Raw genomic sequence first — 25,405 nt, forward strand, 5'->3', positions numbered from 1 at the left:
TGGCAGAATTTTGAGCTCATTTAAATGTGATTCGTGTGACAGACAAACCACACTTTTAAATAGATGGATTTTTAATGCTGTAATATGGAAAGAATCTGGATGTATTCTGCAGTGCCAACAAGCAAATGGAGCAGAAAAATGGTGTTCTCTGGATTACTTTTTAAGCAAATAATCAGGATTAAGATCCAAAAAAATTATTCCTGGACCCTGATACCTGGGGCTATGTCTACAAATATCTGTAAAAGCAGCAGGAGCAGATAGAACTGTAATGGACCATCTTGCTATATATGGATCGCCCCCCAATAGAGCAGTGGGGTACTCGGATCCGGGCCCTTCGGTTCTCGTTAGGGATGTCATGGTGGCTGACCCGGTCCGTGGCCCTAGGGGAAAGTCCGTTGTAAATGGGGAAACGTCTTTAAAGGGATAATGTTCGTGACACCACCTGTGGTATTTGGTCAGGCTGACCGACGCTGCTTAGGGGTCTGCTGGGGTGATGTTATGCCAGCTAGATGGTATACCTTCCCACAGGTGAAGAATGTCCCCAGGGCTTCCCAGAGTGTAGATGGTGAATGGTGGATGCTGTAAGGCACAGTGAATAACGAGGACACAAGGTTGCAGTCTCTTTACCTTTACTGAAGGCTTCAGCATCCACAGTCTAGGGTAGGGACCACAGGGTAGGCAGAGTCCGGCCGGTCTGAAGGCAAATCCAGAGTCCCCTTATCCAGGTGGAATTCAATAGCCTTCCTCTAGTGCCTGAGTGTTGTATTCCCTCCCTGCTGAGCAACTCGGTGAGGTCCTCACAACTATTGTAGGTGTTAAGTCTCTTCCTCTCTGTCCCCCTGACGGATAGGGCAAACCCGTATGACTGGTGGCCTAAGGCTTTTTATAGGGACCCTAGAGATGCCCCGGCCCCCCACAAGTTGCCACCGTGCCTCCTGGGTATATGGTCAGGCAGCCAACATGGAATCAACTGTCCTGTCAGTCTCTGAAGTAAAGCATAGAGATCCTTGCTCCCTCGGTGTTCTGGCTACCGGTTACTGCGCTTCAGAAGGAGGCAGCCTGCTTCTAGCTGGTCTCCCCCTGATGTTCCTCTCCTTTTGCTATGACTTCGTTTCTCACTCACTGCAACACAATTCCTTTCAATGTCTCTTTCTTGGGATGCTGCCGCACGTGGGGCAGGCACAGCTCCGTGAACCCTCGTTCTCCCACAGACTTCCATCTGCTCTCCTCTCCTCGTTCTCACTAACTTTCTGTCCAGACCCCCAGTTTTACCTAATTGTGAGGAATGCACTAATAGATAGAAGCATGGCTCCCCCTGGAGTGTGAAGTGTGTATTGTGGTTGTGATACCTGGACAGAAGATCTCCTTCATTGCCTTCAGACGTAACATCACTCCCCCTGGTGGAAGAATAACATTACTGCAACGACCAAGACTCTGGGGCGCTGCACATACACTGCCGTCTGCCACATACACTGTCTGCCTTTCACTGATATCTATGCAGCTGGATTAGTCCTCAGAAGGACTGTTTATTGATATGGATATGTGTATAATATATTGTGATATACCCACACTAAGGCCGGGATCACACATGCGAGAAACACGTCCGTGTCTCGCATGTTAAATCCAAGCTCTGGCGCCGGCACTCCAGAGCGGAGCGTGCGGCTCCATGTGTTGCTATGCGGCCGCACGCTCCGCTCTGGAGTGCCGACGCCAGAGCTTGGATTTCACATGCGAGACACAGACGTGTTTCTTGCATGTGTGATCCCGGCCTAACTAAGAAACAAGCAAATCCCTAGCTCAGCAGCACCTCTCCCTACACTGCCTAATTCCGGAGTAGACTGTGATGAGCCGGGCGGTGCCAGGTCTGATATAGACTTGATGACGCTGTGCGACCAGCTAATCACTGTAATGCCACAACCAACATGGCTGCGGCATTAGAGTGTGTGGCAGCCAATCCCTGCATGTTCATTGGCTCTCTAAAGAGCACCAAACATGCAAGGAGGGGACCCGAGCTCCCACCGAGCAACCCCGGAAATATTCAGCGAGCTTCGAGCATCTAGAGCAGTAAGATGCTCAGGCGAGTACCGAGTAGTGGCAAGTATGCTCACTTATCACTAACATACAGCTCCATCAGGGTAAAAATAAAAAAGCTATAGGTCTCAGAATACAGCAATGCAAAAACAATATTTTTTCTATAAAATTGTTTTTATTATGTAGAAATGACAAAACATTAAAAAAAAAAAATTCTAAATGTGGTATCGCTGTAACCATTCTGACCCGAAGAATAAAGTTGTCTTATCATTTTTACCACATGGTGAACGGCATTAAAAAAATTCCTGAATTGCTGGGATGAAAAAATATTACGTGCCCAAAAATGGTACAAATAAAAACTCGTCCTGCAGAAAACAACATGACTATGTTGGCAGATATAAAAAATTATAGTTCTCAAAATATGGTGATGCAAAAACTTTTATGTAAAAAAAAAAGTTTTTTTAGTGTGTGACAGCAGCAAAGCCTAAAAAAATTATATAAATCTAAAAAAATTATATAAATTATATAAATCTGGAAGCGCACCGACCCAAAGAATAAAGTTGTCTAATCACTTGTCTGCACACTACATCCATAGAGGAAATTTTCAACAGGTGTAGGTTTAAACTGGCTAATCACATAAGGGGCTCTGCAAATGTGACATAGCATCCGCTATCTATTCCAGCCAATTTGCTCCAGAAGTCAAATGGTGCTCTTTCCCTTTTGAGCCCTGCCATGTTCCCAAACATGGTAACACAAGCCCCACCATTCGAAAATAATAAGACAAACACACCAGATTTAGTTTGGAATAAAAATTGGCCATGGCATTTATTTTTGAGTAACATGAAGAATAAATTATTAATAAATAACCAACCAGAATTAAATAATAATTCATCAACTGAATTAAATTTCACCATTAAAAATCCAATCCACCCAACACTGGGCGATTTTCCAAAACGCCATGCCTTAAAATGGTGTGGCCCTCCCAAAACGCCCCAGCCAATTCTCAATAATGGCCTGGAGATCCAAATTAAAGATATCCAGGCCAATCTCGGAGAGGTGTACCCAATCTCTCCTAAACATCCCTGGAATCACATCTTCCAAATTGACATGCCTAAAAGAGAAACCTTGGATTAATGGCATGAATTTCTGAATGTTCCGATTTACCCTTTTTCTAATTCGCTCCAAAAACCGAGTATTCTCATGAAGCCATATAAACCTGGGGATAATTTCCGAAAAAACTAAAGTAGTGTTAAAAAATTCCATTCTTAATAAACATAAGTCCCTTTTAATGAAAGACAAAAAATCAAGCGTGTTAATTTTTCCAAGGTCGTTACCACCTAGATGAAAAATTACCAAGTTCGGATGTGGTCTGGTCTCGGCTAACTTATGAAGCTCAGGAATCAAGTTCTACCATAACATTCCTCTAGTGCTATGCCAAAAAATCTGTAAAAAGGATTTGTTAAAGCCTAAATTTTCTGTGTAACACCTGACGATTTCCCTCTTCTCGGCCCAATAAATAAATGAGTGTCCGATGATCCAGACAGTGATAACACCTAAGGAATGAATAAGATGTTAATGAAGGCATAGATCAGGACAAATATACAATTTAAAACGATTAGACTCCCATCTCCCAATTCTTCTTATACGAGATTCACTAAGGCCCAACCTGGCAGCTTCTGTGGCTGCTCCAATGCGAAAGGAATGTGAAGAAAAATTAAGTTTCTCTAAACCTAAATGTTTCAAACATTTCTTAAGGACAAAATTAAATTGGAATACAGTTGCAGGGTCGCCATTTTTATGAATAAAAAATGGGCCATCCAAACCGGGCCGAATACCCGACCAATTGTAAGCGTTGTAAACAGGGCAGATGGTTTAATCTGAAATGGAATTCAATCTTACAGATGACCCACGGCCTAGTTGGTCTGTTTTAGATTTTTTAATAAAAATAACTAAATTATGATTACGCAACTGAACGTGGTCCAAGAACAAACCCGACGGAAAAGATTTCTTGAGGGAAACTAGCTCACTCACTCGCAAAGCCGCAAAAAATGCAAATGAAAAGGCTGTAGAAAAAAGAGACGCTTCAAAAAGATCCGTACAAACTGATGGAAGAGACATACAAATGTCTCTCAAGAGTTGGACCGAAATAGGGCGGCGACCATCTGGTTGAAAATTAGCCCTTCTAAAACCCTTTAAAAATTGTTTGACAACAAAAAACTCAGATAGCGCTTTCTAACCGAAAAGTTTCAAAAAGAAAGACAAAATTTTTTGCTAGAGCCGAATAGGATAATCCATTTTTAACTAAATGCTCTGCGAAACGCAAAGCCATAAAAGGGTCACAATCGACAAAAGAATAATTATTGCAATGACAAAATTTTACCCATAAGCTCCAAGCAGCTGAATAGTCAGCCCAAGTTTTGTTCGCTAAAGAATTTTCTACAAAAAAATTTAATTATACTTGAATTAAATCCCATAAGTGCTGAGGACAAATTAATCTTCTTTTGTCCCCTTCTGGAGTGTGATCCAAAGCTTGTGACGCCTGGCGATGACAAACAAATTCTGCATTATCTTTAAACGTATGGGATGAAAAAACAGCCTTTAACCAAATGTTTAATTTCAAACAAGTAAGTGTCAGATGCCTAAGTATTGTCGCAGCAAACTTATTCTTAGAAGAAAGGGTATTTAGCATGAAAACCAAATTTTGCTTCTCAGAGCGAAAGGTAATGCGCCTGTTGGAAAGATAGGAACCCCAAAAATGAATGGCTAAAAAAATAGAAAATAGATCCAATAAAGCGGGAAGTCTCTATTAAGAACCCAAGACTCAGGCCAGGTTTCAAAGGCCCAGTTAGAATCAAATGTTAATCCTAGGCCTAATTGTTCGTCAGTAAAATATGACAAGCCAATTTCATCAGAAAACATGAAAGGGGCTTGCCAAAGATTTTTTCCTTTAAACTCTAACAAAAATTGCAACCAAATACGTAAGTCGTCCTTGACTCCGCTGCCCAAACGTAAATGGGCGTGAGGAGAAGAATGACCTGATGTAAGATCGTAAAGATGTTTAGAAAAGACCTTGCCCATGGGGATAATTTTCAAAGCGAAATTTAACATACCCAACAAGGACTGGAGCTCCTTAAGGGTAACCTTGTCTCTTGATAAGAAATTATCAATCAGAGAGCAAAGCTTAGAAATTTTATCCTTTGGAAGGGAGCAAGACATGTTAGCAGAATCAATATGAATACCGAGAAACTCTAAAGAGGTGCAAGGAGAAACTGTTTTTTCTTCAGCGATAGGGACACCAAACTTATGACAAATATTCCTAAACCTGAGCAGTAACAAAAAACAGATATTGGAATCCCTCAGGCCGACAAACAAAAAGTCATCTAGATAATGAAGAACCCCCCCCCCCATCTGCAAAAGAAAACTCAACTACCCAATGTAAAAAGGAAGAAAACAATTCAAAATAGTAACAAGACAACGAAAACCCCATAGGGAGGCAGCTATCAAAAAATAATTTGTTATTAATGTCACGCACGCGCCCAGACTGGTTGGCGCGGGCATACGGGGGTGTGGCCCCACTGGACCACAGACCAAACTTCCCTGGAAGGGACGTAACTAAGTAGCTTCCTAGGTGTTCGCTGGAGCCTCTGATGGTGAGGTCAGACTTGTGCAATAGGAAGCTACCAGGTGCCACTCCAGGGTGATGTCTGGCTGTGGCTGCTGATCCCACTAAGGAACGGAGCGGGCACGGCTGGCACTCTGGCTGACAGGCGGGCATGGCTGGGACACAGGCAGGCAGACGGGTACAACAGAGACACTGGCGGGCAGGCGGACACGGCTGGCTCTCTGGTAGGCAGGCGGGTACAGCTGGAACATAGGAAGAACCGGTAGGGACCGGTCTGCAGGCAGGTATGAGAAACAGGTTGGAACCTGTTCGGACAGGAGGACCAAGTAACAAGTAGAAGGTGGAACTAAGAGAAGAGAAGGCAGAGCCAAGGGCGGAGCCGCAAGAGGCGGAGCCAAGGGCGGAGATGCTGGAGGCGGAGCCAAGAGCAGAAACGCTGGAGGCGGAGCCAAAAGCGAAGACGCTGGAGGCGGAGCCAAGAGCGGAGACGCTGGAAGCGGAGCCAAGAGCGGAGACGCTAGAGGCGGAGCCAAGAGCGTGGACGCTGGAGGCGGAGCCAAGAGCGGAGACGCTGGAGGTGGAGCCAAGAGCGGAGACGCTGGAGGCAGAGCCAAGAGCAGAGACGCTGGAGGCGGAGCCAAGAGCGGAGACGCTGGAGGCGGAGCCAAGAGCAGAGACGGAGCCAAGTGTAGAAACAGGAGGCGGAGCCAGATAGAACCGCAAAGAGCGGAGCCAGATAGAACCGCAAAGAGCGGAGCCAGATAGAACCGCAAAGAGCGGAGCCACAGAGCAAAGCCAGAGAGTGCGAAGCAAGGTCTGAGTGCAGAGCCGCAAGAGTGCGGAGTGTAAGCAAACTGAGAACACAAGGAAAGACAAAGCAGGGAATGAAGCCACAGACAGGGAGACCAAAAAAAGACAAAGTACAGACAAGGCAATGGAACAAGACACAGGGACAAAGACACAGGGACCAGGATATTCTGCCTCCTGGAGGGCGGACAACAAGATCAAGGCAATAGCACAGAGAAAAGCTCAGAGGGAGTAACTCAGAGCAAGGCCAGGCAAACTCAGCAGCTAAACACTAACTGAGCTAACACATTGCACAGTCCCAGACCACAGGGTGGAGCTGCACTATATACAGGAGGCCTCTTGGTAATTGGTCAGAAACTGATTAGACAGATGCACCTGATTCCTATAAGAACCAGAGAGTTCAGGCGCCGGCCCCCTATACACATAGCCATGAGGCATGCAGAGAGCAGAGACACAGAACATGGAGCTGGCATTAAAGAGAAAGCACATCATGGCCTGGAGCAGTGGGTAAGATTGTGTGAGAGATGTGAGGCCATGCTGTGATGCCAGCAGAGTTGTTACAATTAAAAGCAAAACCGAGGGAGTTAAAACCGTCAGGCAGATTTTATGTCTGATTTAGCCATCAGAGCATGGGTGCCAAACCTTTGTAAAATCTTTACTGCTTCGTCAAAAGAAGAATATTTCACAGAACAGATGTTAGAGTCAGCCTCGTCATTCAGAGAAGAGCCTCTGGGAAATGACAAGTGGTGTATCAATCTAAAGGAGCCTGGCTCCTTTTTGGGAACTACACCGAGGGGGGAGATCCTAAAATTAGAGAAAGGAGGTGAATTAAAGGGGCCAGCAACTCTACTCGATTCCAACTCCTTTAAGATCTTTTCTTTAACGACTAGAGGAAACTCAAAAGCGGATGGTAAATTACGAACCACAGAGCAACCAACTCCTTTAAATTGAGGTACAAAAAACCCATATAAAAACCCGTGAAAAATCTCAGAGCTAATCCGTTGATCTGGGTACACCTCTAACCAAGGGACATTGTTTCGCACTTTCACTGGAGTCACTGCTTTTTGAAATAGATTCCTTAGATCACACTTGCTGTCCAGATTGAAACTGCTTCTTGTAGCACTTTGACATGGAGTTGTTGCCCCCACAAAATGAGCATTCGTGCCGAAAGCGGCAATTAAGAGCCCACTTACAATTACCCTCGTTGAATGCAAAGCATATCCCTTTTTTGGCAGGGGGATTCACAGGCTGCCTGGATGATGAGAATTTCTGAGGTAACATTAAATTGATCCACAACCCTATATCCTTCTTACCCCATGAAAGATCAGGGTACATGGCTAGCTTCTGTCTGAAAGACTCATCATACTGGAGCCAAGCCATACCCCCAAAATTCCTATAAGCTTCCAAAATAGAGTCTACATGCTGAAAAAGGCCTGAACATAAGTTAGGAAATTTTTCCCCCAGAACAGCAGCATAGATAGAGAATGCTTGCAGCCAATTATTGAATGATTTAACATTAATAGGCTTTTTCTTGTCATCATTATCCTCCCTCTTGTCGTATTTATGCTGCTGTTCTTTTACAGATGGTAAAAAGGAAAAGATATTGACATAGTCCCTTTTCCAAATCTGCTCTTTTATTGTTGGGCTTAAATGAAACCCCAGTGGGGAAACTTCACATGTGAGCGACTCCTTTAAAAATACTTCAGGCAGCCCAGGTTTAATAATAAATCTCTCGCTGCCAGCATCATTAGATGAGGCAGTCACAGTGCTAACAGGCGCAGGAACACTGCTGGACATATACTCATTGATCGCCTCCCTTACTATGGACTTAATATTGAGGACAGAGACAGACAGGGGCACATTTAGCATCTCACCCCCGTCATGCTGGATGGCCTCTTGATCCATGGTGACTTCGGCACTCAAGCCAACTGGAGTGGGTGAATGTGGCTGGTTATGAGATTGAATATCCTCCTCCTGATCGGAAACTGGAGATGTAGATCTCCATGATGCCGCTGCAGCGTAGGATGCGCTCACCTCTCTTACCGATGCTCTGTGCCTTGGCTGTGACGCTGTCTCCGGGATTCCCTGGGCCACCGCAACTCTTTTAAGGATACGGTGGCTAGATGCGCTGGTCTTGGCGCCTCTCTGCCCGCCGGACTTCCGGCAGGCTGTGACAGGGAGTCGAATTACCGGCCGCGGATGATGACGCCGGCAGCGCCACCTGATGATCAGCTGTAGAATCGCGCGATGGGCTGCGAGACCTCTGGCGCGATGACCTCCGACTTCGGCTATGCACTTCCTGCGACGCGTCAGCCGGGCGCGAAGATGGCGGTGGTGAGTAGGATTTTCTGGGCCGCTGGTTCCTTCCAGAGCTGCGGCATGGACGCGGCGGAAGCGGCGACTTGTGCGGGGCATCAGAGGAGAGCGGAGATCGTGGAGCAGGAGCTGTAGAAACCTCCGGAGAGGAGGTAGGTCTTATAGCAGGTTTTGTAGCTAAACAGCTCTGCAACCATTCAATACCACCCTCATCTTCAGCCTTCCGCAACAGCTGTTGAACCAGCGATTTCATCTGTAGATCCTCTATCTTCAATCTTCTGAGGTAAACTGGTGATAATGGCTCAGAGCAGCTGTTTTTATAGCCAGGAATTCCTTCAGTTCAGTACTTGTCAACCAGAAAAAAACCGGGAATGACAGTAAGGAAAAACCAGAAAAAAACAGAATTAACCTGCTGGTGCACAGCACAGCTTACATAGCTATTAATAGCTTTTTCTGACAGAACAAATGTAATGAGGAGAATTCAACTTTAACCATAAAAATACCATTGGTGGCTGTGTTATCATGCGACCCCCCATAGATTAACTACGGGGAGGGCGTTCAGTAGTTTTCATTCACATATGAGATATCTGTGTATTCAGGAAAAATTGCACAACAAATTGTATGATCCATTTTGTCCTGTTACCCTTGTGAAAATGAAAAACATTGGGACTAAAACATTTTTGTGGAAATGTACTTTTCCATTTTAATGGCTCAATGTTATAAAATTCTGTGAAGCACCTGTGGGTTCATGGTGCTCACCACACCTGTAGATAAAGTCCTTAAGGGGTGTAGTCTCCAAAAGGGGTTCACTTGTGGGGGTGTGTGACAGGATCGCTGGCACAGTGTATGAAGGGACATATGTGTCACTGCATATATCAGCTTCAGTGATGAGAAACCAGAATAGTTTTCCTCCAGCATGCTATGTGTTGAGAGGGTTAAGTTATGTTATAGGCTGGACCTCCATAGAGTGGGTGGGAGAAGGGCCACTGTATCTCCACCTGCAGAGTCCTGACAGGACCTGTGTGATATCAGGGTCATATGATCATCACTGTTGTGAATTCTGTGGTCAAGCTCCCTCCTGTGGTCATGAGTGGTACTTCGGCTGGTTCTGTCTATGAGCTTCCTCTGGTGGATGTGAGTGGGGCTGCGGCTTCTGAGTTTCCTTCCTCAGGTGACGAGGTTAAGTCGTTAGGTGCTGCTCTATTTAACTCCACCTAGTTCTTTGTTCCTTGCCTCCAGTCAATGTTCCAGTATTGGTCTTGCTTTCTCCTGGATCGTTCTTGTGGCCTGTCTGCCCTGCATAAGCTAAGTTTTGCTTGTGTTACTTTTGTTTGCTATATTTTCTGTCCAGCTTGTTATATTGGTTTTTCTTGCTTGCTGGAAGCTCTGAGACACAGAGGGAGCACCTCCGTACCGTTAGTCGGTGCGGAGGGTCTTTTTGCGCCCTCTGCATGGTTGTTTGTAGGTTTTTGTGCTGACCGCAAAGATATCTTACCTATCCTTGGTCTATTCAGTAAGTCGGGCCTCACTTTGCTAAAATCTATTTCATCTCTGTGTTTGTATTTTCATCTTTACTCACAGTCATTATATGTGGGGGGCTGCCTTTTCCTTTGGGGAATTTTTCTGAGGCAAGGTAGGCTTATTTTTCTATCTTCAGGGCTAGCTAGTTTCTCAGGCTGTGCCGGAGGCGCCTAGGTCTGGTCAGGAGCGCTCCACGGCTACCTCTAGTGTGGTATGATAGGATTAGGGATTGCGGTCAGCAGAGTTCCCACGTCTCAGAGCTCGTCCTATGTTATAAGTAACTATCAGGTCACTTTGTGTGCTCTTAACCACTAGGTCCATTGTGGTTCTGAATCACCAGTTCATAACAGTACTGGAGGCCCAAAGTACTAATGCTTCTCAATAGAGGGAAAAGAGAAGTTCTGAGACCATTTTTTTTCTCTGCACTGTGTTTTGTCTTTCTTTTCCCCTAGACATTTGGGTGGTTCAGGACACAGGTGTAGTGATGGACATTAAAGGTCTGTCTTCTTGTGTGGATCATCTCACTGCAAGAGTACAAAATATTCAAGACTTTGTGGTTCAGAATTCTATGTTAGAACCAAGAATTCCTATTCCTGATTTGTTTTCTGGAGATAGAGCTAAGTTTCTGAGTTTTAAAAATAATTGTAAACTGTTTCTGGCTTTGAAACCCCGCTCCTCTGGTGACCCAGTTCAACAAGTTAAGATCATTATTTATTACGTGGCGACCCTCAAGACTGGGCATTTTCCCTTGCGCCAGGAGATCTTGCATTATGTAATATTGATGCGTTTTTTCTGGCGCTCGGATTGCTTTATGATGAACCTAATTCAGTGGATCAGGCAGAGAAAAATTTGCTGGCTCTGTGTCAGGGTCAGGATGAGGTAGAGATATATTGTCAGAAGTTTAGGAAGTGGTCTGTGCTCACTCAATGGAATGAATGTGCGCTGGCAGCAATTTTCGGAAAGGGTCTCTCTGAAGCCTTTAAGGATGTCATGGTGGGATTTCCTATGCCTGCTGGTCTGAATGAGTCTGTCTTTGGCCATTCAGATCGGTTGACGCTTGCGTGAGCGTAAAACTGTGCACCATTTGGCGGTATTATCTGAGCATAAACCTGAGCCTATGCAGTGCGATAGGACTTTGACCAGAGCTGAACGGCAAGAACACAGACGTCAGAATGGGCTGTGTTTTTACTGTGGTGATTCCACTCATGCTATCTCCGATTGTCCTAAGCGCACTAAGCGGTTCACTAGGTCTGCCACCATTGGTACGGTACAGTCGAAATTTCTTTTGTCCGTTACTTTGATCTGCTCTTTGTCATCCTATTCTGTCATGGCATTTGTGGATAAAGGCGCTGCCCTGAACTTGATGGACTTGGAGTTTGCTAGGCGCTGTGGGTTTTTCTTGGAGCCCTTGCAGTATCCTATTCCATTGAGAGGAATTGATGCTACGCCTTTGGCCAAGAATAAGCCTCAGTACTGGACCCAACTGACCATGTGCATGGCTCCTGCGCATCAGGGGGATATTCGCTTTTTGGTGTTGCATAATCTGCATGATGTGGTCGTGTTGGGGTTGCCATGGCTACAAGTCCATAACCCAGTATTGGATTGGAAATCAATGTCTGTGTCCAGCTGGGGTTGTCAGGGGGTACATGGTGATGTTCCATTTCTGTCTATTTCATCATCCACCCCTTCTGAGGTCCCAGAGTTCTTGTCGGATTACCGGGATGTATTTGATGAGCCCAAGTCCAGTGCCCTACCTCCCCATAGGGATTGCGATTGTGCTATCAATTTGATTCCTGGTAGTAAGTTTCCTAAAGGTCGACTGTTTAATTTGTCTGTGCCTGAGCACGCCGCTATGCGGAGTTACGTAAAGGAATCCTTGGAGAAGGGTCATATTCGCCCGTCGTCGCCATTGGGAGCAGGGTTCTTTTTTGTGGCCAAGAAGGATGGTTCGCTGAGACCTTGTATTGATTACCGCCTTCTAAATAAAATCACAGTCAAATTTACCCCTTGCCGCTGCTGTCTGATTTGTTTGCTCGGATTAAGGGGGCTAGTTAATTCACCAAGATAGATCTTCGTGGTGTGTATAATCTTGTGCGTATTAAACAGGGCGATGAATGGAAAACAGCATTTAATACGCCCGAGGGCCATTTTGAGTACCTGGTTATTCCATTCGGGCTTTCTAATGCTCCATCAGTGTTTCAGCCCTTTATGCATGACATCTTCCGAGAGTACCTGGATAAATTCCTGATTGTATACTTGGATGATATTTTGGTCTTCTCGGATGATTGGGAGTCTCACGTGAAGCAGGTCAGAATGGTGTTCCAGGTCCTGCGTGCGAATTCTTTGTTTGTGAAGGGGTCAAAGTGTCTCTTTGGTGTTCAGAAGGTTTCATTTTTGGGTTTCATTTTTTCCCCTTCTACTATCGAGAAGGACCCTGTTAAAGTTCAGGCCATTTATGATTGGACTCAGCTGACATCTCTGAAGAGTCTGCAAAAGTTCCTGGGCTTTGCTAATTTTTATCGTCGCTTCATCAATAATTTTTCTAGCATTGCTAAACCGTTGACTGATTTAACCAAGAAGGGTGCTGATGTGGTCAATTGGTCTTCTGCTGCTGTGGAAGCTTTTCAGGAGTTGAAGCGTCGTTTTTCTTCTGCCCCTGTGTTGTGCCAACCAGATGTTTCGCTCCCGTTCCAGGTCGAGGTTGATGCAGGGGCTGTTTTGTCGCAAAGAAGTTCTGATGGCTCGGTGATGAAACCATGCGCCTTCTTTTCCAGGAAGTTTTCGCCTGCTGAGCGTAATTATGATGTTGGCAATCGAGAGTTGCTGGCCATGAAGTGGGCATTCGAGGAGTGGCGTCATTGGCTTGAAGGAGCTAAGCATCGCGTGGTGGTCTTGACTGCTCACAAAAACTTGACTTATCTCGAGTCTGCCAAACGGTTGAATCCTAGACAGGCTCGTTGGTCGCTGTTTTTCTCCCGTTTTGACTTTGTGGTTTCGTACCTTCAGGGCTCTAAAAATGTGAAGGCGGATGCCCTGTCTAGGAGTTTTGTGCCCGACTCTCCGGGTTTGCCTGAGCCGGCGGGTATTCTCAAAGAGGGGGTAATTTTGTCTGCCATCTCCCCTGATTTGCGGCGGGTGCTGCAAAAATTTCAGGCTAATAGACCTGACCGTTGCCCAGTGGAGAAACTGTTTGTCCCTGATAAATGGACGAGTAGAGTTATCTCTGAGGTTCATTGTTCGGTGTTGGCTGGTCATCCTGGAATCTTTGGTACCAGAGATTTGGTGGCTAGATCCTTTTGGTGGCCGTCTCTGTCGCGGGATGTGCGTTCGTTTGTGCAGTCCTGTGGGATTTGTGCTCGGGCTAAGCCCTGCTGTTCTCGTGCCAGTGGGTTGCTTTTGCCCTTGCCAGTCCCGAAGAGACCCTGGACACATATCTCTATGGATTTTATTTCGGATCTCCCCGTCTCTCAAAAAATGTCGGTCATTTGGGTGGTTTGTGATCGCTTCTCTAAGATGGTCCATTTGGTACCCTTGTCTAAATTGCCTTCCTCCTCTGATTTGGTGCCATTGTTCTTCCAGCATGTGGTTCTTTTACATGGCATTCCGGAGAACATCGTTTCTGACAGAGGTTCCCAGTTTGTTTTGAGGTTTTGGCGAGCCTTTTGTGCTAGGATGGGCATTGATTTGTCTTTTTCCTCGGCTTTCCATCCTCAGACAAATGGCCAGACTGAACGAACCAATCAGACCTTGGAAACATATCTGAGATGTTTTGTTTCTGCTGATCAGGATGATTGGGTGTCCTTTTTGCCTTTGGCTGAGTTCGCCCTTAATAATCGGGCCAGCTCGGCTACTTTGGTTTCGCCGTTTTCTTGCAATTCTGGTTTCCATCCTCGTTTCTCTTCAGGGCAGGTTGAGTCTTCAGACTGTCCTGGTGTGGATACTGTGGTGGATAGGTTGCAGCAGATTTGGACTCATGTAGTGGACAATTTGACATTGTCCCAGGAGAAGGCTCAACGTTTCGCTAACCGCAGGCGCTGTGTGGGTCCCCGACTTCGTGTTGGGGATTTGGTTTGGTTGTCATCTCGTTATATTCCTATGAAAGTTTCCTCTCTTAAGTTTAAGCCTCGTTTCATTGGTCCGTATAGGATTTCTGAGGTTCTTAATATAGATATTTGTAAGGGGACAATACAAATATCTCGCTGAGGATCTGTTTATACCAAGGAAGGTGACGGGCACAAGGGGGCATTCTTTGCGTCTGGAGGAGAGAAGGTTTTTCCACCAACATAGAAGAGGATTCTTTACTGTTAGGGCAGTGAGAATCTGGAATTGCTTGCCTGAGGAGGTGGTGATGGCGAACTCAGTCGAGGGGTTCAAGAGAGGCCTGGATGTCTTCCTGGAGCAGAACAATATTGTATCATACAATTATTAGGTTCTGTAAAAGGACGTAGATCTGGGGATTTATTATGACGGAATATAGGCTGAACTGGATGGACAAATGTCTTTTTTCGGCCTTACTAACTATGTTACTATGTCTTTTCGTTTGACCCTTCCAGCTTCTTTTTCCATCCATAATGTATTCCATAGGTCATTGTTGCGGAGATACGTGGCACCTGTGGTTCCATCCGTTGATCCTCCTGCCCCGGTTTTGGTTGAGGGGGAGTTGGAGTATATAGTGGAGAAGATTTTGGATTCTCGTATTTCGAGACGGAAACTCCAGCACCTGGTTAAGTGGAAGGGTTATGGTCAGGAAGATAATTCCTGGGTCTTTGCCTCTGATGTTCATGCTGCCGATCTGGTTCGTGCCTTTCATTTGGCTCATCCTGGTCGGCCTGGGGGCTCTGGTGAGGGTTCGGTGACCCCTCCTCAAGGGGGGGTACTGTTGTGAATTCTGTGGTCAAGCTCCCTCCTGTGGTCATGAGTGGTACTTCGGCTGGTTGTGTCTATGAGCTTCCTCTGGTGGATGTGAGTGGGGCTGCGGCTTCTGAGTTTCCTTCCTCAGGTGACAAGGTTAAGTCGTTAGGTGCTGCTCTATTTAACTCCACCTAGTTCTTTGTTCCTTGCCTCCAGTCAATGTTCCAGTATTGGTCTTGCTTTCTCCTGGATCGTTCTTGTGGCCTGTCTGCCCTGCATAAGCTAAGTTTTGCTTGTGTTACTTTTGTTTGCTATATTTTCTGTCCAGCTTGCTATATTGGTTTTTCTTGCTTGCTGGAAGCTCTGAGACGCAGAGGGAGCACCTCCGTACCGTTAGTCGGTGCGGAGGGTCTTTTTGCGCCCTCTGCGTGGTTGTTTGTAGGTTTTTGTGCTGACCGCAAAGCTATCTTTCCTATCCTCGGTCTATTCAGTCGGGCCTCACGCTAAAATCTATTTCATCTCTGTGTTTGTATTTTCATCTTTACTCACAGTCATTATATGTGGGGGGCTGCCTTTTCCTTTGGGGAATTTCTCTGAGGCAAGGTAGGCTTATTTTTCTATCTTCAGGGCTAGCTAGTTTCTCAGGCTGTGCCCGAGGCGCCTAGGTCTGGTCAGGAGTGCTCCACGGCTACCTCTAGTGTGGTATGATAGGATTAGGGATTGCGGTCAGCAGAGTTCCCACGTCTCAGAGCTCGTCCTATGTTATTAGTAACTATCAGGTCACTTTGTGTGCTCTTAACCACTAGGTCCATTGTGGTTCTGAATCACCAGTTCATAACACATCACATGAGGTGTTAAAAGCCTGGCCATGAGAGTCAGGGGATGTCGTGTTTTGGGAGAGGTGGAAGTCCCACCTAGCTCCCGAAGGAGCTAAGGATGCTGTGTGTGTTACTTGCAGTGAAGCCTGCAGGGCAATGATTCTGTTTAAACTTTACCTTTGGTTTACCGTTATGCCAGAAAGGCTCTGTTTATTTTTCCTGAACCCTGCTGAAGTTTATGCTGTCCATAATAAACTAACAGGTGAACTACCACCAGTACGGTTACTGTGTCTACCTGGTAAAGCATCTCAGTGAGTGAGTTTCTAGGGTTTAGGCACATCAGGGGCTCTCCAAACACAACATGGCGTTCACCATCTGTTCCAGACAATTTTATACTCAAAAAGTCAAATGGTGCTCTTTCCCTTCTGAACCCTGCAATTTGTCCACTGTTGTGAATTCTGTTGTCGAACTCCCTCCTGTGGTCGTGAATGGTACTTCGGCGAGTCCTGTCTATGGGCTCCCTCTGGTGGCTTTGAGTGAAGCTGCTGCTTCTGAGGTTCCTTACACAGGTGACGTGGGTTATCCTTTGGTTGGCTGCTCTATTTAACTCCTCTCAGATCGTTACTCCACGCCAGCTGTCAATGTTTTTGCATTCGTTCAGTTCGCTCCTGGATATCTCTGGTGACCTGCCTTCTCCTGCAGAAGCCAAGTTCCTTATAGTCTTATTTTGTTCTCTGTTTTCTTGTCCAGCTGGTTTTCATGATTTTGTCTTGCTAGCTGGAAGCTCTGGGATGCAGAGTGGCCCCTCCGCACCGTGAGTCGGTGCGGAGGTCTTTTTTGCACACTCTGCGTGGTCTTTTGTAGGTTTTTGTGCTGATCGCAAAGTTACCTTTCCTATCCTCTGTCTATTTAGTAAGTCTGGCCTCCCTTTGCTGAAACCTGTTTCATCTCTGCGTTTGTGACTTTCATCTTACTCACAGTCAATATATGTGGGGGGCTTCCTTTACCTTTGGGGAATTTCTTTGAGGCAAGGTAGGCTTTATTTTCCATCTCTAGGGCTAGATAGTTCTTAGGCTGTGACGAGGCACCTAGGTCTGGTCAGGAGCGCTCCACGGCTATTTTTAGTGTGTGTGATAGGATTAGGGCTTGCGGTCAGCAGAGCTCCCACATCCCAGAGTTCGTCCTGTATGAGGTTTAATTATCAGGTCATTCCGGGTGCTCCTAACCACCAGGTCATAACAGTCCACCACATATGGAGTATCTGTGTACTCAGGAGAAATTACACAGCAAACTGTATAGTCCATTTCATTCTATTAACATATTCAACGTCATGCTGCAATTTATTATAAAAAATAGGCTTCCTTGTATTTTCCTGTAAAAGATTCTTACTGTGAATTATAGATATCTTGCAGAGGGAAGAATTTTAAAGGGTTTCACAGGCTGAGAAGAAAAGTCTGCAGCTATTCTATTTCACTGCAGATAGCTGAGTGATGAAGATCAAATATGCACACTGTCACTAGGGTTGAGCGACCTTGACCTTTTTAGAGTCGAGCCGTGTTTCGCGAAACCCGACTATCTTAGAAGTCGAGTCGAGTGGAATCGGCCGATTATCGCAATAAGTCGGGTATCGCCCGAAACACGAAACCCAATGCAAGTCAATGGGGGAGCATAGTCGGCAGTGAGTGGAGGCCAGGAAAACACCTACACTGCCCATTTTAATGGCAAAAACATCCATTCTTGTTAAAGAAGCTTGTCAATCGTAATTTACCTTATAATAATTGGAAGGCATTTGAAATTGGGGGTCATTTGGCTAAAGTTGTGGGGGGTAGGGCTGGTTCAAGTAATTAGTGGGCCCAGTAAATCTGGACCACGTCACGGCAGTGGAGCAGGGAGAGGTAAGTATTTAAACTTTGCAAGTGCTGTGATCCTGAGCAAGCAGGGGGGGCCCACTCGTTGGCATTGGCACTGGCAGAGGGCCCCTCAAAGTACAGCGGTGTGTTTGCACGGCGGGGGCGCCTCCCACCGGCAGCAACACTTTTGCGTACTATGAGAGGCCCTGTGCCAGTGACGTCACCAACTTGTATTCCTCCCCCCACCTGATGAAGGAACCTGCACTTTCATCTGCACCTTCCTCTTTGTCCCCGTGTAAGGTGGTATGGTATGCGGGAAGAGGAACCTGACTTTCAGCAGGGTCACAATCTTGCTGTGTAGCGTGCACGGGGAATTTTGCGTTATGGGTCAATGTACCAGCAGACTCATCTATCACTGGCTGGGCAATGGGCAGGATGAGGAGGAAACACAGATATAGGCCCAAAGAATAAAGTGGGCTAAATGCAGTTCAAAATTGGTAACACAGGACTAACCAGGGGGCATTGCAGTGGAGGACAACTGGAATGAGAGGCTGACACAGAGAGTAGGCCCAAATCAGTAAGTAGTCGACATGCAGTTCAAAATTGGCAACCGTAGTAAACAGGCGGCCCAGCTTTGTTCAGTTGAGGAGAACAGCAAGGAGTGGCAGACACCGATAGTAGGCACCAAACCCAACTAGTAGGCCAAATGCAGTCTAACATTAACAACTACTTAACAAGAGCCTGAAAATGGAATTTCAGGACAGGAAACCAGGAGAACAGCAAGGAGTGGCAGACACCGATAGTAGGCCCCAAACCAACTAGTACACCAAATGCAGTTGTTCCATTTAACTACAATTTAATGAGAGCCTGAAGATAGAAGTTCAGGAAAGGCAACCTGTAGAACACCTTGGAGTGGAACACACCATCTCTCTACACCCCATACCCAATTTGTAGGCCTAATGCGGCGTAGTTTCCAACAACTACTAAACGAGAGCATGAAGATCGAAGCAATGGAGAGGAAACCTGGGGAACACCTTGGAGTGGAACACACCATCTCTATACACCCCATACCCAATTTGTAGGCCTAATGCAGCGTAGTTTCCAACAACTACTAAACGAGAGCATGAAGATTGAAGCAATGGAGAGGAAACCTGGGGAACACCTTGGGGAGGCAGACACCGTTAGTAGGCCCTACCAAAGTTGTACACCCAATGCAGTTTTAAAATTCCTAGAGGCTGAAAACAAGACTATTGACGCTCAGCTTTTTTCAAAGGAACACAGCTGAATTGAGTGGCGCAGACAGACACAGGTAGTAGGACTCAAACCAAAAATGTGGCTCACTGCAGCAGAAAAAAGTTACAGGGGTACACAAGCTGCAGTGCTCTGGGCAGTGGAGGACAATTTCAATAGTGAACCGTAGACAGACTTTGTACGCCTACTATTAAAAAAAGGATGCTCTATGCAATTATAAATAGGTTCCAGGAGTACACGGGCAGCAGTGGTGTGGTCAGTGGAGGCCTAGTGGAAGGAGTGACCGCAGACAGGCATCGAAGGCCTAAAATAATAACACATGGCTGTAGGCAATTTTAAATTGGTTCCAGGGGTACACGGGCAGCAGTGGTGTGGTCAGTGGAGGCCTAGTGGAAGGAGTGACCGCAGACAGGCATCGAAGGCCTAAAATAATAACACATGGCTGTAGGCAATTTTAAATGGGTTCCAGGGGTACACGGGCAGCAGTGATGTGGTCAGTGGAGGCCTAGTGGAAGGAGTGACCGCAGACAGGCATCGAAGGCCTAAAATAAAAAAATTGGGCTGGCTGTAGGCAATTTTAAATTGGTTCCAGGGGTACACGGGCAGCAGTGGTGTGGTCAGTGGAGGCATAGTGGAAGGAGTGACCGCAGACAGGCATCGAAGGCCTAAAATAAAAAAATTGGGCTGGCTGTAGGCAATTTTAAATTGGTTCCAGGGGTACATGGGCAGCAGTGCTGTGGTCAGTGGAGGCCTAGTGGAAGGAGTGACCGCAGACAGGCATCGAAGGCCTAAAATAATAACACATGGCTGTAGGCAATTTTAAATTGGTTCCAGGGGTACACGGGCAGCAGTGGCCTGGTCAGTGTAGTAGTAGTAGAAAGAACGGACCGCAGACAGGCATCAAAGGCCTAAAATAAAAAAATTGGGCTGGCTGTAGGCAATTTTAAATTGGTTCCAGGGGTACACGGGCAGCAGTGGTGTGGTCAGTGGAGGCCTAGTGGAAGGAGTGACCGCAGACAGGCATCGAAGGCCTAAAATAATAACACATGGCTGTAGGCAATTTTAAATTGGTTCCAGGGGTACATGGGCAGCAGTGGCCTGGTCAGTGTAGTAGTAGTAGAAAGAACGGACCGCAGACAGGCATCGAAGGCCTAAAATAAAAAAATTGGGCTGGCTGTAGGCAATTTTAAATTGATTCCAGGGGTACACGGGCAGCAGTGGTGTGGTCAGTGGAGGCCTAGTGGAAGGAGTGACCGCAGACAGGCATCGAAGGCCTAAAATAAAAATATTGGGCTGGCTGTAGGCAATTTTAAATTGGTTCCAGGGGTACACGGGCAGCAGTGGTGTGGTCAGTGGAGGCCTAGTGGAAGGAGTGACCGCAGACAGGCATCGAAGGCCTAAAATAATAACACATGGCTGTAGGCAATTTTAAATTGGTTCCAGGGGTACACGGGCAGCAGTGGTGTGGTCAGTGGAGGCATAGTGGAAGGAGTGACCGCAGACAGGCTTCGAAGGCCTAACATAACAAAAATGTCAATACAATGGTATTGTCAGTGGCAGGCATTGAAGGATGTCAGCGCATACACTAAACATTGGTGGAGCTGTGAGATAATTTTGCAAGTGGTAGAGCACTGTTTGAGCTGGGGGGGGAACTGTCTTGTGGCCGGCGGTACAGGCCCAGGGCCCCTCATATTACAACGGTGTGTCTGACGTTGGTTGCGCACCACCACCGCCAGAGACACTTTATTGTACTAGGAGGGACCCAGTGGCAATGCCGTCGACCAAAAGCGGGCACATCCACCTCTTCAGACAAACAGCACTCTCACGGGTGCTGTCGCCAAGTGTCGATACCACGGCCCCGTGTGGGGAGTTTGGCCATTTAGTGAGGTGTAAACATGTCGTATGCTGGACAATCAGGTGCAGAAAATTACGAGATTGGAAAAAACATTCAGAATAGTCCACAGGCAAGACCTTTTCATAGGAAAGCTAGGTGTCAGCCGGGCAAGGTGGGGCAAAAGATTTCGAAATCCAGTTGTGGTTCATTTTAATGAAGGTTAGATCATCTACATTTTGGGTAGCCAGACGAGTCCTTTTTTCTGTTAGTATTGAACCTGCAGCACTGAATACTCTTTCTGATAGGACACTAGCTGCCGGGCAAGCTCCTGCAATGCATATTCTGCCAATTCTGGCCAGGTGTCTAATTTTGATGCCCAGTAATCAAATGGGAATGACGGTTGAGGGAGAACATCGATAAGGGATGAAAAATAGTTTGTAACCATACTGGACAAATGTTGTCTCCTGTCACTTTGAATTGATGCTGCAGTACCTGTCCTGTCTGCGGTCATAGCAAAATCACTCCACAACCTGGTCAGAAAACCCCTCTGGCCAACGCCACTTCTGATTTCTGCCCCTCTAACTCCTCTGGTCTGCTGGCCCCTGCAGCTCGTGTGAGAACGATCACGGGCGCTGTGTGCAGGGAATGCCAGAAGCAAACGGTCAACAAGAGTTGATTGTTTGGTTGCTAATATTAGTTCCAAGTTCTCATGTGGCATTATATTTTGCAATTTGCCTTTATAGCGAGGATCAAGGAGGCAGGCCAACCAGTAATCGTCATCGTTCATCATTTTAGTTATGCGTGTGTCCCTTTTGAGGATACGTAAGGCATAATCCGCCATGTGGGCCAAAGTTCCAGTTCTCAAATCTGCGGTTGTGCTTGGTTGAGGGGCAGTTTCAGGCAAATCCACGTCACTTGTGTCCCTCCAAAAACCAGAACCCGGCCTTGCCGCGCCACCAATTTCCAGTGGACCCGGAAAAGCTTCCTCATTAAAAATATAATCATACCCATCATCCTCCTCGTCCTCCTCCTCCTCTTCGCCCGCTAACTCGTCCTGTACACTGCCCTGGCCAGACAATGGCTGACTGTCATCAAGGCTTTCCTCTTCCTCAGCTGCAGACGCCTGATCCTTTATGTGCGTCAAACTTTGCATCAGCAGACGCATTAGGGGGATGCTCATGCTTATTATCGCGTTGTCTGCACTAACCAGCCGTGTGCATTCCTCAAAACACTGAAGGACTTGACACATGTCTTGAATCTTCGACCACTGCACACCTGACAACTCCATGTCTGCCATCCTACTGCCTGCCCGTGTATGTGTATCCTCCCACAAAAACATAACAGCCCGCCTCTGTTCGCACAGTCTCTGAAGCATGTGCAGTGTTGAGTTCCACCTTGTTGCAACGTCTATGATTAGGCAATGCTGGGGAAGGTTCAAAGAACGCTGATAGGTCTGCATACGGCTGGAGTGTACGGGCGAACGGCGGATATGTGAGCAAAGTCCACGCACTTTGAGGAGCAGGTCGGATAACCCCGGATAACTTTTCAGGAAGCACTGCACCACCAGGTTTAAGGTGTGAGCCAGGCAAGGAATGTGTTTCAGTTGGGAAAGGGAGATGGCAGCCATGAAATTCCTTCCGTTATCACTCACTACCTTGCCTGCCTCAAGATCTACAGTGCCCAGCCACGACTGCGTTTCTTTCTGCAAGAACTCGGACAGAACTTCCGCGGTGTGTCTGTTGTCGCCCAAACACTTCATAGCCAATACAGCCTGCTGACGTTTGCCAGTAGCTGCCCCATAATGGGAGACCTGGTGTGCAACAGTGGCAGCTGCGGATGGAGTGGTTGTGCGACTGCGGTCTGTGGACGAGCTCTCGCTTCTGCAGGAGGACGAAGAGGAGGAGGAGGGGGTGCGAACGGCTACAGCCAACTGTTTCCTAGACCGTGGGCTAGGCAGAACTGTCCCAAACTTGCTGTCCCCTGTGGACCCTGCATCCACAACATTCACCCAGTGTGCCGTGATGGACACGTAACGTCCCTGGCCATGCCTACTGGTCCATGCATCTGTTGTCAGGTGCACCTTTGTGCTCACAGATTGCCTGAGTGCATGGACGATGCGCTCTTTAACATGCTGGTGGAGGGCTGGGATGTCTTTTCTGGAAAAAAAGTGTCGACTGGGTAGCTCGTAGCGTGGTACAGCGTAGTCCATCAGGGCTTTGAAAGCTTTGCTTTCAACTAACCGGTAGGGCATCATCTCTAACGAGATTAGTCTAGCTATGTGGGCATTCAAACCCTGTGTACGCGGATGCGAGGCTAAGTACTTCCTTTTTCTAACCATAGTCTCATGTAGGGTGAGCTGGACTGGAGAGCTGGAGATCGTGGAACTAGCGGGGGTGCCGGTGGACATGGCAGACTGAGAGACGGTGGGAGATGGTATTGTTGCCGCCGGTGCCCTAGATGCAGTGTTTCCTACTACGAAACTGGTGATTCCCTGACCCTGACTGCTTTGGCCTGGCAAAGAAACCTGCACAGATACTGCAGGTGGTGCGGAAAATGGTGGCCCTACACTGCCGGAAGGGATGTTGCGTTGCTGACTAGCTTCATTGGCCGAGGGTGCTACAACCTTAAGGGACGTTTGGTAGTTAGACAACGCTTGCAAATGCATGGTGGTTAAATGTCTATGCATGCAACTTGTATTGAGACTTTTCAGATTCTGTCCTCTGCTTAAGGTAGTTGAACATTTTTGACAGATGACTTTGCGCTGATCAATTGGATGTTGTTTTAAAAAATGCCAGACTGCACTCTTTCTAGCATCGGATACCTTTTCAGGCATTGCAGACTGAGCTTTAACCGGATGGCCACGCTGTCCTCCAACAGGTTTTGGCTTTGCCACGCGTTTTGGACAAGATACGGGCCCGGCAGATGGAACCTGTTGCGATGTTGATGCCTGCTGCGGCCCCTCTTCCTCCGCTTCAGAACTGCTGCCGCCTGCACCCTGTTCCCCCAATGGCTGCCAATCGGGGTCAAGAACTGGGTCATCTATTACCTCTTCTTGTAGCTTGTGTGCAACTTCGTCTGTGTCACCGTGTCGGTCGGTGGTATAGCGTTCGTGATGGGGCAACATAGTCTCATCAGGGTCTGATTCTTGATCATTACCCTGCGAGGGCAATGTTGTGGTCTGAGTCAAAGGACCAGCATAGTAGTCTGGCTGTGGCTGTGCATCAGTGCACTCCATGTCAGATTCAACTTGTAATGGGCATGGACTGGTAACTGCTTCACTTTCTAAGCCAGGGACGGTATGTGTAAAGAGCTCCATGGAGTAACCCGTTGCTGAAGAGGACAAGGAAGCGACTTGTCCCTGACCGTGAACATCCACTAACGACGCGCTGCTTTGACATTTACCAGTTTCACGAGAGGAGGCAAAAGAGCTAGAGGCTGAGTCAGCAAGATAAGCCAAAACTTGCTCTTGCTGCTCCGGCTTTAAAAGCGGTTTTCCTACTCCCAGAAAAGGGAGCGTTCGAGGCCTTGTGTAGCCAGACGACGAACCTGGCTCCACAGCTCCAGACTTAGGTGCAATATTTTTTTTCCCACGACCAGCTGATGCTCCACCACTACCCTCATTACCAGCTGACAATGAACGCCCCCGGCCACGACTTCTTCCACCAGACTTCCTCATTGTTTTAAAAACGTAAACAAACTAACGGTATTTGTTGCTGTCACACAACTTACACGGTGAGCTATAACTTCAGTATGATTTAGCTACCCCTTTACAGGTGAGTGAGACCACAATGAAAATCAGGCACAATGTTACACACTCTGTTGTTGGTGGCAACAAATGAGAGAGATGCCACACACTCAGGACTGTCACTGAAGCACAAATGTAAATATTAATCTCCACTGATTTGTTTTTTTTTTTTTTTTAAGGGAGACTTTAGGAAAAAAAAATAATAGAATAAAATGATTTTTTCAGGAAGAATTTAGAAACCAAATAAAATAAAATGATTTTTTCAGGGAGAATTTAGAAAACAAATAAAACAAAAAAAGGCTTTCTATGGCCCACTGAGTGAGAGATCACGCACACAGGAGTCAAGAGTGGCACACAAGCCCAGAGGCCAATATTTATCTCCCACTGATTGATGTAGTGATTTTTTCAGGTAGATTTTGGAACCCAAATCAAGCTAAAAAAATAATAGGCTTTCTATGGCCCACAATTGGAGAGAGAGAGAGAGATGGCACACCCAGGAGTCAAGACTGGCACACAAGCAGAAAGGGCAATATTAATCTCCCACTGATTTGTTTTTTTTTTTTTTTCAGGGAGACTTTAGTAAAAAAAAATAATAGAATAAAATGATTTTTTCAGGAAGAATTTAGAAACCAAATAAAATAAAATGATTTTTTCAGGGAGAATTTAGAAAACAAATAAAACAAAAAAAGGCTTTCTATGGCCCACTGAGTGAGAGATGACGCACACAGGAGTCAGGAGTGGCACACAAGCCCAGAGGCC

General features: G+C 46.6%; 1 protein-coding gene across 1 annotated transcript in view; it reads left to right on the forward strand.

Annotated features, from left to right (window-relative positions):
- Window positions 1–25,405, forward strand: part of MELTF (melanotransferrin) — a 207,246-nt gene that overhangs the window by 120,891 nt on the left and 60,950 nt on the right. The window lies entirely within an intron of this gene.

The sequence above is a fragment of the Ranitomeya imitator genome, chromosome 5 (genome assembly GCF_032444005.1).
Source record: "Ranitomeya imitator isolate aRanImi1 chromosome 5, aRanImi1.pri, whole genome shotgun sequence".
Taxonomy (NCBI): domain Eukaryota; kingdom Metazoa; phylum Chordata; class Amphibia; order Anura; family Dendrobatidae; genus Ranitomeya; species Ranitomeya imitator.